We start from the raw sequence: 13,888 nt of genomic DNA, 5'->3' as shown, positions 1-13,888 counted from the left end.
GCAATCTAACTCGAAAACTAATAAACATAAAATACTCAATGAAACGCTGATCATAATCAAAAGATCATACCCACTCTGAGGTTTTTGCAGAATTTTTGTCCTAAAAATAAAAAAGTTGTTTAACAAACTATCATAAAATATTGACACAGTTCACTGTTTGTTACGAGGTAGGAGTGCAGAGAAAGGGACAGCCAGGTGTTCGAGAAGCACGTTCACATACAAAGTTATTTATTCATTAACCTGTGCTGTGCCGTCTCCATCCGTTCATGTTTATTAGTTTTCAAGTTAGATTGCAATTCATCGGTCCGCTTTTGAGCCAAACGGACTATAGCATATAACCCTCAACGCCCCATTCTGCAGGTTTGGTCCTGGACAACCTCAGCTGGTTGTGAGAGGTGACCTCATTGATGGTCAGCCTTGGGGACTTGAGTCACTGTATGTTCTTGACCTCAGTTGTCTGGTTCCTTGTCCATTATATCAGTCACTGGTTTAGGATGGCTGACAAGCATGTTGCATTCTTACCCAGAATTCCCACGGGTGAGAGAGTGAGTTTAGTTTTACTCTGCAATATTCCAGCAATATCACAGCGGGGGACACTAGAACCAGGCTCCACACATTGCACACATTTGGGGAATTGAACCCTTTGACATGACGAGCGAACGCTTGAACGACTAGACTACCCAACCGCCCTCCATAAAGCAACAGATACTTTTTAGCCAGGTCAATTATCTGTGCTGTGGCTGGAATATGTCGGCCTGGGCCCTGTTTCACAAAGCTCTCGTAAGCCTAAGATCTCGTAACTTTTCTCGTAGCATTCGTACCTCCTATGTTAAAGTATAGGAGGTACGACTGCTACAAGAAAAGTTACGAGATCTTAGGCTTACGAGTGCTTTGTGAAACGGGGCCCTGGTGCATAAAACAACATTCGCTCCCCTTTCAAGGGAAATCATTTAGCTGCTAACTTTTGACTAATGATGACGAGAATATTAGACGAAAGTATCATAACCAAAATGGCATTAGTGATGATGAAAAAATATTTTTCGAACCATGACTATATTGTAGATAAATACTGAATAGATTCAGCATTGAACGATGTAGCACAGGCAAGTTACAAATTGGGTCATTATGTGACAGTTTGATAAGATTCACATACGCTGAAAAACCATAAGCCACCATAACAAAGATGTGAGGTTCTCAATAATCGCCATGGCTCAACACAGCAGAGGAAATCTAGACTTGCCACATTTTCTAGACTTGTGTGGGCTTTCTTGGATATATTTGCTTCAGGGTCTGTACGACAGACTAGCCCAATACAAACGATATCAGCGACAGTCTATCATTAGGGACCGTACATGATCATGGCAAGGTGTGCGTGCGTGCGTATAATGATTTTAAGGGTGGGGGTTCACCCATTTTCTTCTGGGGAGGTACGGGGGTCATCAATTTTGTACATGTGCACTAAGGGGTTGTGGGGTGGGCTGGTGGCAGCAATTTTCCAATTTTAAAATGATGCTTAGAAATTATGGGAAGATGGGGGTGGTGGCAATGGTTTTGTACATGACATGTAGGGGGTCATTTACTTTGTACATATATTTGGGTGGGGTGGGGTGGGGTGTCATTCACATTGGACACGCTTTTCCATAACAATCCTCATCACACATACACACACCCTCCATCACCCGGGTCCATCTAGCCATAAATTATGAACAGTCCCTTAAATTGCTGGGATATTCCTGAGTGTACGAGTTACCCATGAACACACACGGCCTAAGTGAGGTAAGGTTATGACGGATGTCTAATTATAGAAAACTAATGAAACGGACGCCAAATTAGCCTTCCCCCATGTATGAACTCTGCGCGAACCCTACCTTTGTCCGGCATTGGCGGAATGAGCAGACGACCGCATGGCTCAGACATGACCCACTCGTTGTCAAGCGATAGACTAAACACTACGGGTTGTAAATTGTTAAGATTGATTGACCTTAGTCAACCGCTTTAAAAAATCATTCCTGGCAAACAGGGCTGACAAGATTTAACCCAAGTTAACAAGTTTTAATCAAGGTAAAAAAGCATAAAGTGCAAACTTAGGTATCCCCAGTGACCATCTATTATATGGTCTCTGGTATCGTGCATTTATGGCCGAATGAAAGAGAGCGAGTAACTGGGTTAAGTTTTACGCTCTTTTATCAATATCATAGCAATAGCACGGTGACGCCAGAAATTGGCTTCACGCATTGTACCCAAGTGGGGAATCGAACCCGGGTGAAGAGCGAAGGTTTAACCATTAAAATACCCCTCGAACTATCACAGTCACACATATTGCAATTACTAGACAACAGATAAGAACTGTTCTCGGTAATGACGCAAAACTGTGAGAGGTGAGCAATTGTTTCAATACTTCATATATACTCTCCCCAAAAAAGAAACGCATATAGGAATTTTAACTGTATTTTTATGTTTATTTTGAAACATCTTGTAGGCTTTATGAGTCAATGAAATATAGCGAAATTGCACACTGGGAATGTAGACTTATCCGTCTTTGGCACCAACTCGAGGAAAGTCAGTTTGAGGTGAGGTGAAATTGGGTTTTACGTCGTGCTTGAGAATATTTCGCTCATATGACGACGTGCATGCGTGTGTATGTGTATGTGCGGCTGCTTGTACTAGCCCAGACTGAAGCTGGTTTTATAGTGCTAGCCCACTGAGATACCATGCCGCAGTGAAGCATGAATACCCCACTCAGACACATTATACTGACTCCGAGCCGACCAGTCCTTGTTGTACCCATTAATGCCGAGCGCCAGGCAGGGACCAACAAGTACCATATTTTAACGTCTTTTGGTATGACGCAGTCGGGGATCGAACCCGCGACCTTCCGCTCTCCGGGCGGACGCTCTAACCACTACACCACGGAGGCGGTGAGTCAGTTTGAGTGTCACATGGAGACGTGTGGTGGCGCTGAAGTCAATACCTCGTGTGACCACCGTGGGCATCCAGAACTGCACGGCATCGCCTCGGCATCGAACGAATATGTCACAGAATCTCGTGTCCCCAATCGCAGCCCACTTTGCCTGTAGTGCCTGTGCGAGTTGCTGAAGTGTCTGGGACTGAGGGTTACGGCGTCGCACCCGTCTGTCCAGGGCATCCCACATATGTTCGATCGGGTTTAAGTCCGGTGATCTTGAGGGCCAGGGGAGCACATTGATGTTGTGGTTCTGGGGGAAGTCTCTAGTGTGACGTGCTGTGTGGGGCCTGGCATTGTCCTGTTGAAACAACTCCCTCTGGCGATCAATGATTGGAAGGAGGTGTGGGCGTAGGATTTCGTCACAATACCGTTGAGCTGTCAGGTTGCCCTGGATCATCACCAAATCACTTCTCCTACGGCAGGTGATCGCTCCCCACATCATAACACTTCCCCGGCCGAATCTGTCCACCTGGGGAACGCAAGCGTCGGCGAAACGTTCACGTCGACGTCTGTACCCACGCATCCTTCCATCACGTCGTTCCAATAGAAATCGTGATTCATCACTGAACCATATTCTACGCCAATTCGGTAGGTTCCAGGCCTGAACGTTGGTGCACCATTGAACTCGATGTCGACGATGTTGTTGTCGAAGCACAGGGCCAAAATAAGGTCTTCTGGCACGTAAACCAGCCTCTCTCAACCTGTTCCTGACGGTCTGTACAGAAAGCCTCCTCAATCCGGGTATTTGTCGAGCGGTACTGGTCGCCGTAGCAGTTCGATGACGCAGGTGATGTACCCGGATGTAGCGATCCTGCGCCGCAGTGGTCACTCGAGGTCGCCCACTACGAGGGGCATCTGCTACCGCATTCTGCCGGCGATATCTCTCCAAGAGCCGTGAAAGGGTGCTTTGGTGAACATTCATGCGTCGGGCAACTGCACGTTGAGACTAGCCAGCTTCAAGCAAACCAATGGCGATATGACGGTTGGCTTCACTTAGACGTGGCATTTTGCGTTCAATATCAATCATGTTGTTAAATACGGGTATTTTACGGGTGGTGCGTTTTGTTGTGATGTTTCAAAACATAACACCATAGGACTCACAAACAGAGCAAAACCCTTTGTAAAATGAATCACGTTTTAATTCATTGCTACATGAAATTGCTATTTTCGTGATGCGTTTCTTTTTGGGGAGAGTATATTTAACCTATATCACAGCCTAGTTCATTGTAGTCATTAGAATAATTCCGTTTAGGCCCACATCCATGAGTGAACGATGACGTCAGTTTGGGCCTGCTCATCAGTGTATAGCACTGTGGGTACGGGGTCAGCAATTCTCGGCAATTTAGTTACTACTTTTCAAGTTAAAGGCACAATGTCACACATTTTCGACAATATTTTGACCTAGATTATACATATATTGGGGTATATGAACACACTTTAGCTTTCTATTGATGCAGACTATTGATATTGATATTGATAAGACTTATTATCCCTTACGACTTGCCTGAAATCGATACTTGAAACTTCGAGGCGAACAGCTTCCAAACAGAGAACACTTTCCATATATGGAATGTTAACAATTGCACCAATTGCTCCGAAAACTGTCGCACGCGGTGTTGTCGGTGTTTGCCAAACTGGTTTCAATCACAAGTTGTGCGTAGGATATTCGTAAAGAGCGCTCGAAGAAACACAACTCTATGGGTATCGCTTGAAATAATGTTCGGCCGGTAGAGGGCGCGAGGGTCGATTTAATGCAACGTTGCATTAATCCATTCGAACTGTTTCATTTGATATTGTAATCTAAATACCTTATTTGTTTTTCGAATAAATTATATGGTAGCTTCCCTGAGGACTGATAGTATTATTGAGAGAAATGCATTATCTATTTTTAGAGAAATGTGGTGTGATATATTGCCTTTAAGACGCAACGCCATCAATAGAACAGTTTAAATTCCATACCAGCGCCTAGGCAAACTCACGCCACCACAAACCTGTTAGTCCATTTTGCACGCCATCTTCCTTCGCTGTGTCATTTTTTACTCCTGATCTTCTAAATATCAGGACATGTGGGTAGTCTAGTGGTTTAAGCATTCGCTCGTCACGCTGAAGACCGGGGTTCGAATCTCCTAAAGGGTACTATGCGTGCAGCCCATGTCTATTGTCCCAAGCCGTGATTTTGTTGGAATATTGATAAAAGTGGCGTAAAACCCTACTCACTCTCTCACTCCAAATTTCAACTCCCTTATAATAAATGTTTTAGGAGAGGAGGTACATTATAATGTGTTCACTAGTCTCGAGGGGGACACTGGTTGATGTACCCTCGATGTTTGGGAACATAAAGAAACATCGAGGGTACATCAACCCATGGGCCCCGATTGACCAGTGAAGAACGTATTTATCTTACCGAACACCTCAATAATAATTTTGAACTGTTTGGAACACAAGTATCGGATCATAGTATGGAGTACCAGACGACAATAAATTTTATTCATTTCAGCCATTTTACAAGTATTGCACATGTTCACACTGTTTCATGACATTAGGGGTAGGTTCACTTTCACAATAAACATAGCAATTTATTGTACTTAGAGATATACTCTTCAATAGATATAGTGTCCTTAAGAGTTTTCACAAAACTTTCAATGTTCAGTACATTGTTTATTAAGCTCGTGATATATATGTATCTTTTAGCTGCTAGAAGAGTGTGATTAAGGAACTTGCGTCCGGTATCAATGCCCAACAGTATCTCAAAACTGAAAAGTATTTTGCCAATTATTGTTAAGTGCCTTTTTCTCCAGTGTCCTAGCAGATTCCGGATTGTCTGTATTTTTTCTTTGTGTTGATGATCCAGAGATTTTCTAGCCTGGCATTGAAGGTTATACCCAATACTTCAAAGTTGCCATCATACCAGTCTAAAGTTGCCATCATACCAGTCTAAAGTTGCCATCATACCAGTCTAAAGTTGCCATCATACCAGTCCAAACTATCCAAACTGCCTTTGTTTTGTCTATATTAATTTTTAAACCAGACATTTTGTAAAATGTTGTGAGTGTATCCATAGAGGCTTCAGACTAAGCTCAGATCCATCTAGGAACAATTGAGTATCGTCAGCATATTGTCCTAACTTATACTCTTTGTAATGCAGATTAATTCCTTTAACATCTACACTATTTCTAATCATTATTCCTACAATTTCAGCTACAAACAAGAAGAGATATTGGGAGATACGGTCCCCCTGCCTACAACCTCTTAAATTTGGAAAAAAAAAAGATAAATGTCCATTTTGGATAACATAAGAAGATGGATTTTGGGTCAAAATAGATATCCATTTCAGTATGTATGGGCCGAAGCCAAAATTTTTCAAGACAAGAGTATCAAAAGCTTTTTCGAAGTCTATTAAAACTATAAGACTATTTTTCCTTTGAAGTTTTGACTCAAATAGGACATCATACAGTAATCTTATGTTTTCAGTAATACATCTTCCGGGTATAACCCTGTTTGATTATTGTGTATTAGATGGTCTAGTGTTATTTTCAATCTATTTGTAATACACGAGCTTATTATTTTGTAAATAGAGTTCAGCAATGAAATAGGGCGCCAGTTTTTAAAATATTTTCTGTCTTTTCCTTGTTTTGGGATACAGGTAATTACGCCCCTGTTCATAGTTAAAGTTCATTGATTATTCGTAAATGCTTGTTTGATTTCAGAAAAACAAAACAATTTAGAGTTATCTCCCTTCGATCGATTTGCATTCGCAACACATCGGTAATTTCCGTATATCATACGTGATTCAATGTTATTCGAGATAAAAAATTACTACTACGAAATACCAAATGAGTTCGGCATTCCCAGCGGGGTACATAGCAAATATTAGAAGAGCGCTCAGCCAATCAGAAAACGACATTTAGGTGTGAGGCAAGATAATGCTTAACATGAAGTAAAATTGTTCAATAAATGTTAAACTTGGTTACACCTTCACCAATATGGATTCACCGAGGTCGACCTGGGTTTTGAAATCGGACGCAAGCATTTTTATCCAGGCAGTTTATCCGAGAATTCAGAATTGGTCCGAGTGATTTTACCTGCCTATCTCATTGCAAGCTGGTCTTTGAGCCATAGTCTAGAACGACGACTACAGAGCTCAACTGTGTATACTCCTCACAAAATGTTTAGCAACACAAATTTGACGTCTCATTACATTTTCATTTATTGAAATTACAAATCATGGAATGATGCAATAGAAAGGTGAAACATATGTACACACGATTAACAAAATGAAATGAAATGGTATGTAGCAATAATAGACTTACAAATCACCAATAGCATGTACCCGCGAAACAGTCGTGCAAAATGTGCTGCACTGATGGAGCAACATGTTAACATTAAGGTTCAAGTCAGTTTTGGACAGTGAAGCAGTGTTCAGTAACGCGTATGACCACAGTGAGCACAAATGCAAGCTTCTTCACGTCTTTGCATTGACCAGATGAACCTTTAAAGTTGTCGTTGTGGAATGTTCTGCCATTCTCTCTGTAACGCCTGCTCAAGGTCATCCAGGGTCTGGGGGTGAACATGGAGACCGTAAACACGACTTCCAATAATGTCCCAAGCATGTTCAATGGGATTAAGATCAAGTGACTGTGCAGGCCAGTCCATATGTGTGATATTGTTGATCTAAACAACATCGTTAACAACTCTTTCTCGGAGCATTTTCACCCATAGACGGGCATTATCATCCATAAAAATGAAGTTAGGACCTGTTTGTTGTACCAGAGGAAAGATTACAGGTAGGTTTACACCGATCAGGATGCATGTGTAACGAGTGGAGCACATTCATGCCACACATTTTGCATGTTGTTTCTGAGGGTGGTTGTGTTCGGGTGATGTTGTTAATGTTATCAGATAAATTAATTTCACAGTCACTAATGGTTATGAATTCTTTGAATATTTACCTTTCAGTAACATGTCGGCAAAAATCGCGATCGAGATTGATAAAGATATTCCACTGAAAATACGTGTTGGGTATTTTTTTGTGAGGAGTATATAAAGTGTGGCGGTGGAATGAAGCGCACACAATACCGTGAAGTTCTGACTTGACGCCAAATGACTGGGATGGGGATTGAGTATGATTTTACGGTCGCTTTTATAAATATTCCGGCATTCCTTGGCTGGTTGGTTGGTTTGTTGTTTAACGCTGCACTCAGCAATATTCCAGCTATATGGTGGTGGTCTGTAAATATCCGAGTCTGAAAGAGACAATTTAGTGATCAACAGCATGAGCATCGATTGGTATACGATGATATGTGTCAACCAAGTCAGAAACCTGACCATTCGATCCCGTTATTCGCCTCTAACGACAAGCATGGGTTACTGAAGACTAATTCTAACCCGAATCTTCACAGGTTCCACCAGTCCTTGCACGTCCGTGTATACGTGGAATAATCCTGAACCCAATTAGACCACCTTTTTACTGATGGACGGTGATGGTAGGCTAATGGTTAAAGTGTTCACTCGTCTCGACTAAGGTCCGCGTTCGATTCCTCACATGACTGTTACAGTTACATCCCATAGTGACCCTCACGTTCGGTTAATACTGATAAAATCCACTTCTATCTACCGAACTTGAATAAGCACTCTTTAAATATGAAAATTATCATATTGTTTTCCATGAATCTCAAGCCATGTTACGAGATCATTCTACTCAGTTGTATTTAATTAAGGAATTGACGTCTCGCTTCAGCGCGTCGCAGCATGACTTGGGGTGGAAAAGGGCGGTGGGTTAGCCTAGTGAATATATTGTTCGCTCGTCAGTCCAGGTTCCACTCCCACATGGATACAATATGTGAAACCCGTTTCAGGGTATTCCCTGCTCTGATATTGCTGGAATATTGCTAACTCCCTCACTTGTAAAAAGACATGTTGTCATCTTGTTTAAACAACTTGTACGCCAGAGAAGTGTGAAACTCTTTGAAATCCTCGTAAAACAGAGCATGCTCGATTGTACCACAAGTTTGTGAAATGTAATCGCCTTGATATCCCATCTCGGGACTAATTAAATTTGAAAGAATTACTTGTCTCTATCAACTAAGCGTTCGTCTAATGGGTATGTATACATAAATATTTATATATGATCAAAGATGATATTTCAGTGAGGAACTAATTAATAACCCGATGATCTTGAGAATACTGTTATATATTCTGTCAGTGCAATAGTTACAGACGTAAAACACGAGCCTACAGGGCAGAACGTCCTACAGCATCCAAAGATGAACTTGCTCTACCACTTCCAGTTGCACATGGTTCTTGAAAGTGTGGTTCTGGACAATCCCATTAGTGTTCTTGAAGGTCACGGGGGCACCTTAAGCTGTGCAAGACTGTGCATGCCGCCTTGTAAATCCCTGTTCCATCACAAAGACAGACAACAGTGCATTTTGTCGAATAAAATATTTGATGAAGATGATTCCAGTTTGAAGACGGTTGACGGGTGGAAGTACTTCATCAAGACTTGGAGTAAGTAACAGTGAAGTTGTTTAGTTGTTGTTTTTTTATGGTGGCCGAGAAGGGCCATCGCTTTCTCGCCTTAAAATGAGGCTGCGAGAGAGAAGAAACGAAAAGGCAATAAGCACGAGACGAGAACGAGATAGAGCGAGAAAATGACATTACCCACAATTTAATCCTGTCATGATCGACTACAAACGGAAGCTCAGTCGCCATTCGCAGTTTTTGAATATCATTGCATGTTTTCATGTTCTTGTTCGGGATTGGCGTTGTACGACCTGACTTTCAGAGATTATCTAACACAGGTAAAGATTATCCCTTAGCATGTTATTAACACGTATGTAATAGTCTAGTGTGTCGTCATCATCATCATCATCATCATCATCATCATCATCATCATCATCATCATCATCATTGCCAAGAGCACCCAGCTAACTGCATCCTTATGTATCAAGAACGAATTACTGTTGGCAGGTTCCCGCCCCTGTGCTGAGATCCAGTACAGAGAGTTGGCATCAGTGGGCATGTGTGTCAAGTTTGTCACCACCAGAGCCAACTACCATGATGGAAGTACCCTGTGTGAAGCAGAACCCGGGGGACGGGTTGTCAATCTCGACACAAAGGCTAAGATTGTAACCGTTGACACGATACACAGAACAGAATACGGTAAGGTACTTATTTGGGTCAGAATTGATCTTCAGTAACCCATGCTTGTCGTAAGAGGCGACTAACGGGATCGGGTGGTAAGACTCGCTGACGTGGTTGACACATGTCATCGGTATCCAATAGCGTAGATCGATGCTCATGCTTTTGATCACTGTCTGTATTGTCTTCTCTAGACTCGATTATTTACAGACCGCCGCCATATGGCTGGAATATTGCTGAGTGCGGGGTTAAACAACAAACAATCAACCAAACGTCGTGTAAATACGGTAAAATTAACAGTCTTGTGTTACCTACAGTCAGGCAACATCCTTGTATAGCTACAGTCAGGCAACACCCTTGTGTACCTACTGTGTAGTAACACCCTTGTGTACCTACTGTGACGTAACACCCTTGTGTACCTACTGTGTAGTAACATCCTTGTGTACCTACTGTGACGTAACACCCTTGTCTACCTACTGTGTAGTAACATCCTTGTGTACCTGCTGTGTAGTAACATCCTTATGTATCTACTGCGAGGTAACATCCTTGTGTACCTACTGTGTAGTAACATCCTTATGTACCTACTGTGAGGTAACATCCTTGTGTACCTACTGTGTAGTAACATCCTTGTGTACCTACTGTGACGTAACATACTTGTGTACCTACTGCGTAGTAACGACCTTGTGTACCTACTGTGACGTAACACCCTTGTCTACATACTGTGAGGTAACATCCTTGTGTACCTGCTGTGTAGTAACATCCTTATGTAACTACTGTGAGGTAACATCTTTGTGTACCTACTGTGACGTAACATCCTTGTGTACCTACTGTGTAGGAACATACTTGTGTACCTACTGTGACGTAACGCCCTTGTCTACCTACTGTGTACTAACATCCTTGTGTACCTACTGTGAGGTAACATCCTTGTGTACCTATTGTGAGGTAACATCCTTGTGTACCTACTGTGAGGTAACATCCTTGTGTACCTACTGTGTAGTAACTTCCTTGTGTACCTACTGTGAGGTAACATCCTTATGTACCTACTGTGAGGTAACATTCTTGTGTACCTACTGTGAGGTTACATCCTTGTGTACCTCCTGTGTAGTAAAATCCTTATGTACCCACTGTTAGGTAACATCCTTGTGTGCCTACTGTGTAGTAACATCCTTGTGTACGTATTTTGAGGTAACATCCTTGTGTACCTACTGTGTAGTAACACCCTTGTGTACCTACTGTGTAGTAACACCCTTGTGTACCTACTGTGTAGTAACACCCTTACGTACCTACTGTGTAGTAACACCCTTGTGTACCTACTGTGTAGTAACACCCTTGCGTGCCTACTGTGTAGTAGCATCCTTGTGTACCTACTGTGTAGTAACACCCTTGCGTGCCTACTATGTAGTAACATCCTTGTGTACCTACTGTAACATCTTGTCTTTGGTCTTGTCTTTGTGGAAGCAACATTTACCGATCACATTATGATCTCAATACTCACATTGATGTCTATGTCCACACTTCCTAGATCACCATTTAAGGTTTTGAATTTTCAGGGCGCTGGAGTTTCTACATCGGGCTGACGAGAAAGAGGAAGGGCGACTTTCAGTGGACGGGTGGGGCCCCCCTCCGTGTCGTCAACTGGGCACCCAGGCAGCCCTCGAAAAACCTATACGACTACTGTGTTGTTACTGCTGGATGGTTGAAGTACAAATGGGACGACCTCTTTTGCTCGGATAAAGGCGGGATTATCTGTGAAGTCATACTTTAATCTTCTGCCTGGGTTAACTGGAGAATTAATCTAAACAGGACTACACATATTTAGAACGTAAAACACTGTCGTTAAAGAAAAATCAGATAATTTAGCATCACTAGAATATTTTAGCCAAACACTCACCTGTGCTGACTTCCCTCAGGAGGGACTCAATTCACACTGCATTCACTTCCCTCAGTGGTGACTCAGTTCACACTACAATCACTTCCCTCAGTGGTGACCCAATTCTCAGTGCATTCACCTCCTCAGGAGTGACCCAATTCCCACAGCGTTCACTTCCTTCACTGGTGACTCAATTCACACTGCATTCACTTCCCTCAGTGGTGACTCAATTCACACTACAATCACTTCCCTCAGTGGTGACCCAATTCACAGTGCATTCACCTCCTCAGGAGTGACCCAATTCCCACAGCATTCACTTCCTTCACTGGTGACTCAATTCACACTGCATTCACTTCCCTCAGCAGTGACCCAATTCTCAGCGCATGTGCTTCCTTTAGCCCTTGTCCTGCTACCCTCTTTGCCTGCTTATACCTTTTACCCTGGGCCTAGGAAGCCCAGTCACACCCTAATTCTTTTACTCCCTAAGCATTCTTCGCACGAGGCCCTATGTACAGCAATTGCTACTTCACAGAGAAAAGAAACAATGCAGACACTCCAGTCAACAATTAGAGCTCAACTGTTTTATTGATAAATTATGTTTTCTATTTTTCAAATTTTTTACAATTTCTGATATCGTATTTAAGAAATTTCTTTTTTCAATATTGTTACCAATTTCAGGTTGTACCGTCGCAAAGAACATTCAAACATTTTCCATATGACACGGACTTCTGCAAATGTATCCTTCTGTTTTCGGACTGATTTTGTTTCCTTGTTATCAAATCACAATAAATCCATTAGTTCCATTAGGTGATGTCCAGAATGCGTTTGGGGCACTCCATGTGGAAGGCGTTCAGACAGCGTTTCTGCCTCGCACAGGAGGTCCATGTCTCGCCGCTGTACAGGGGAGTGCTGAGGACGCAGGCCTGATAGACTTGACTGGTCGGGAGTCAAATTCTTTGCAGGCATGAGCGAACCTGTCCATTAGTCTCTGCAGGGCGTCTTCAGTGTGTGAGGAGATGGAGAAGGGTTCTGAGCAAGACCCGTCGTACATAACTGCGCTCTTCATGTCCTCGTTGAGGAAAACGCCTTGCTGCACAGCTGAGGAAAACAGCCGATCTTGTCCAGGAGACGGAAAAGACCCTTTCTGCTGACAAGGTCGAAAGCCTTTGTTAGATCGATGAATTCCTGATACAGTGGCTTGTCCTGCTCTCTGCAATTCTCCTGAAGCTGGAGCAGTGACAAAATACCGGCCTGAGCTGAAGTCGCACTTGGACCCTGGGTACACTCGAGCAGCCAGTGTCTGGAGCCTGGTGAGGAGGATGTGGGCGAATACCTTCACGCCTATGCTCAGGAGGGAGATCCCTCTGTAGTTGTTGCAGTCACTGCAGTCGCCTTTGTTCTTGCAGAGAGTCGCAATGGAGGCATCAAGCACGTCTTGGGGGACTGCACCTTCCCTCCAGCACAGGCAAAGCAGGTTGTACAGGGGCTGCAGCATCGCTGACTTCCCAGCTCTGAGTAGTGTTCGACCCATCGTTTCATCTGTTGATCACGGTCGGTGATTGTCTCACCTGTTGCAGACTTCAGAGGAGTAGGTTTCTTCACTTCTGGTCCAACTGCCTTCTCGATCCAGTCGAACATACCACCAACATTTCTGCAGTCAGCTGAACGCTAGATGTCCTCACACAGCTGCAGACAGTAGTCATTGGCACATCGTCATGCAACCCTCTGTGCGTTGCTCTGTGTAGTTCTTAATGCTGCGAGCGTTTTCTCACTGGAGGATTTCTTGCATGCCAGAAGAGCGTTACGTTCCATATGCCTCAAACGACCTTGCACAGGACAAGACTCCAGGAAGACTGCCATCATAGACAGGACATAGCTTACAGGACTCAATGTGAGCATTGTGACCCTCCAAG

This window comes from Haliotis rubra, unplaced genomic scaffold (genome assembly GCF_003918875.1).
Source record: "Haliotis rubra isolate DU_JTF1 unplaced genomic scaffold, ASM391887v1 Scf569, whole genome shotgun sequence".
Lineage (NCBI taxonomy): Eukaryota > Metazoa > Mollusca > Gastropoda > Lepetellida > Haliotidae > Haliotis > Haliotis rubra.
This window is presented reverse-complemented; position numbering follows the sequence as displayed.